This window comes from Trachymyrmex septentrionalis, unplaced genomic scaffold (genome assembly GCF_001594115.1).
Source record: "Trachymyrmex septentrionalis isolate Tsep2-gDNA-1 unplaced genomic scaffold, Tsep1.0 scaffold276, whole genome shotgun sequence".
NCBI lineage: Eukaryota > Metazoa > Arthropoda > Insecta > Hymenoptera > Formicidae > Trachymyrmex > Trachymyrmex septentrionalis.
Genome location: NW_017305437.1, coordinates 132,702 through 136,916, shown reverse-complemented (window position 1 = coordinate 136,916; position 4,215 = coordinate 132,702).

The following is a 4,215-nucleotide window of genomic DNA, read 5'->3' as shown; positions in this document are numbered from 1 at the left end:
AGAGAAATTACATCATAGAAAATTACGTAGCGTGAGATGTGCGGAAAATTACGTCCGCGTCGCGGTGATGACGTCACGGCGGAATCAGTGGCTGCCAAGCGCGGTTTGCAGCTGCCGTCGCCTCCGGACGCGGTTTACTGCTGCCGCGCGCAGTCTCCATCTCGCTATACTTACTATGTATACTTATCATTATAACTTACCGTTTTTCCTCTTATATTATACCTCATCTTATTCTTCTAGAGCGCGATGATGCGCACATAACCGTGACATGATACCGCTAAGATAAGATGGAAAAAAGGAAGGAATAATTTCGTATATCAAGTTACTTTATTATTTATTTTGTATTTAATAGTAATATAAATTTTGTATAATACCATTATTACATAATTTTAGTTTTATTGATATTATATAAATCTTTTTTGATCTCATATACGTAGGCTGCTGGAAAAGTTTCTGCAAACAATCTGAAAAAAAAACATGTAAAATTCAGTAAATGGCTTTATTGTTTTTCGAAGTATTCGCCTTTAAGATCGATACATTTTTGCATATGCTTGAACCAATTTTCGAAGCATTTTTTCCACTCTAAGGCTATAACCTCAGAAATCAGTGTAGGAAATGTTTCAACATCTGCTTCAGGCGATTCAAGTCGCTCACCACGCATCTTATTTTTAATGTTTGGGAACAAAAAAAAGTAATTAGGTGATAAATCAGGTGAATACGGACAATGAGTCATCAATTCGACATTATTACTGGATAAAAAATCAACGGTTTGACGTGCTGTATGACAGCTGGCGTTGTCATGATGAAGGATGATGCGAAGATTTCGGTTTGTTCTACACAATTCATTTATGACTTCTGGCAAAAAAATTGTCGTATACCAATTAGTATTTACAGTCCTTCGATCCTCTAAAGCTACGGTTGTCACATGTCCGATATAACCGAAGAAACAAGCAACCATTTGCTTGGCAGCACTGCGTGAACGAACAACTTTTGTTGGTTTCGGTTCATTTTGAAATACCCAAACAGTGGATTGTTGTTTACCTTCGGGCTCATACAAATAGATCCATGTTTTGTCCCCAGTAACGATGTTGTAGACCAAATTTGACCGACCTCGGTTGAATTTCTTGAGTATTTCATTGCTCATTTAACACGAGCCTGTTTTTGAGCTTCGGTCAAATTGTGTGGGATCCAACGACTGCAAAGTTTACGCTCAAGTGATCATGCAAAATCGTATGTATTGCTTTCATGTCAATGCCTAAGGATGCCTGAATCCCGCGGTATGTTATATGCCGGTCTCGCTCAATCATTTCACGCACAGCATTAACATTAGTGGCAACAACAGATGTGGATGGACGACCTTCATGGAATTCATCTAAGAAAGGTACGTCCACGCTAGAATTCGGCAAACCAATTAGAAACAGTTCTATTGGATGCTTCATCCCCAAAAGCCAAATGAAGTCGATTGATGCATTGTTTCGGAGTTAGATTACATTTGTAATCGTAAAAAATTGCCCGAAAATTTTCACGCGAAATTTCCATTTTCTTACAAAATAACTTCTTTTAAAATACTATGCAAACAAAACTAGTTGGCTTGGGTACAAACTGTCAATTGAATTATAGATTAAAAATGTCTAATTTTAAGGATATGATAGTAGCAGAACGTTGGCGCTACTGGAAGTACTAGATTGCAGAAACTTTTCCAGCAGCCTACGTATATTTACTTTTTGTATTATAAAAGCGGGATGGTACAACACGCGTCTCTGTAATGTGATACCCCAAAGTAAGATGGATGAGCGAAAAAGGATGGAAAGGAGGAAGGAATAATTTCATAAAATACTACTTCATAAGTTACTTTATTATCCATTTTTATTTAACACAATAGTATTATAAATTTTATTCAATACCATTATTACATAATTTTTAGTTTATTGATATTATTAATCTTTTATATATCATTATATATTTTTTATATATCTTTATATATCATTATATATCTTTATATATCTTTACTTATTTATTTATTTTTGTATTATAAATACAAAAATACTTCTTCAGCGCTGTTACTATAGCCAGTATCATCACTTTTAGTGTCGTTTCACACAAACCCATTATTAATTCTTTGAGCATCAATCTCTAATTTTTTCAATGAATAAATTAGAACAAAGACTAAGGGAATCTAATCTGTAGCCAGATTATTAAGTACTTCCCTTAGTCTTTGTATATCATCAACTGCAAGTAGTCTGTAAAAATAAAAATTGCAAGACTAATAATACACATGCAAATATATAAAAGCACTCTCACTCGGTGTACCAACGTATACGAATGAGTAGAAATACAATACTTACAATTTTTTTATTAGACGATTATTGTTCACATATAAAATAACTTGAAATGATGGAGCATTACGGCTATTCTTATTAGCCGATTTATTAATATTAAACGCACTATTGGACATTAGCATAAATATTTTCAATAGCACAAGTGTATTCACATATATAACGTCTATATAGTCAATTAAATAGCTTATATTTTCCATTAAATAAAATAAGTTTTTCGCTATAATAATCCAATAAATAAATTGTCAGACTGACTGACGGACAACGAACAGACAGCCTGATTGACCATGGAGGCTGCGCAGAAATTTATAGTAAAAATATACGTGACAACATGATATCATTTTAAAAAAGAATCCTCCGATCAAGTATAGCCACGTGCAAAAGTTTATACATCAACCGAAAAGTATATCACGCGTTCGAATGATGCCATGAATAATTTCAGCATTTTATCAGTTATAATTAGACCATCAGTTATAATTATATCATCATAATTAATATATCAACAGCAAAGGTGCATTGCCTCAATCAAAAATATATCTCGCGTCCAAAAGATTACACCTCAGCATTTTTATCTGTTGCAGCTCTTCGAGCATCATTGAAGCGCATTAAACTTATATCAAACCACTATAGAACTGCTATCAAACCGACATTGAATTACTATCGAATCGATCTCGAATTGCTATTGATCTACTGTAAACAGCTATGGATCCATTATAAACAGTTCACTGTATCCGTTCACTGTATCGGTTCACTGTAAACAACTATCTGATATCGAACCGCTATCGGTTCATGTTAACATCTATATGTTATATTTATTTAAATGTCTACAGATATAAGAGTAATAGAAATAAATATATTAATGTAAGATAACATACATTTATATAAAAATCTTACAATTCTTCCTGGTGTTGCGACCACTAGTTAAATATCTTAAGTAAATACATTTTGTAAAGCACAATTCTTTGCGTATCTTCCACATCGAATAGTATTACAATCATCTAGATTATGTAGCAATTCTACATTTTTGTAATGCGCATTCAGAGTTTCGACAATGACATTATCACTGTCGAGCATATCAGCTAGCATTCTCTTTTTTTATGTCCCTTCACATATACGAGAGCTTCAGCCTCTTTTATTACGGTTTCCGTAATTAGACGTTTCGCCATGCTGTACAGGACCATCCCGTTGTCCCAACGCAATAGTAATAAACATTCAACAAGAAAGCGCAAGATTTGTCGGATCTCATCAGAAAGTGCCATAACATAGAATGTGAAAAAATGTAATGTGTGAGAATGATTTCCCTTCTCAGCACCGCTACTTCCTTGACGATAAATCTTTTTTTGACAACGAATCCTTGCAGATTCCACAAACGTTCGTATGGCCATGATGAGCAATTTTTCGAGAATGCACCTCGCCCAGTTTTCCTTTTTATATTCTGGATACTTGCTGACGTTGCAATTTACATAACCTTGCGCAGACAATGGACAGTATTTGATTACACGATCGTGTATGATAAGACAATAGGCGGTTGAATTGGCGCGCACATTCTCCCTGCAATCAAATTCTATGCGAATGTCCACAAAGCTTTTGACGGGCGCTCTTGACGGACTTGTTTTGTCCCGAGCAATCAATGACAACAAAATCTTTCTCGATAAACGAAAGCACGGTGAGTAGCATTTCAAAACAATCGATTCCATAATAATATACTTTACAAAAACGCGCGTACATATCAAACAGAATGGTGTATCTCTTTTTACCAAAATCCAGATTTAAATCATACGGATAAAACGTCGAATTTAAATAAAATTTCACGTTACTCAAATTACAATCATCGAATACGCTAACATCTTGTGACATAATATTCTTTCGGCCAGTCTGC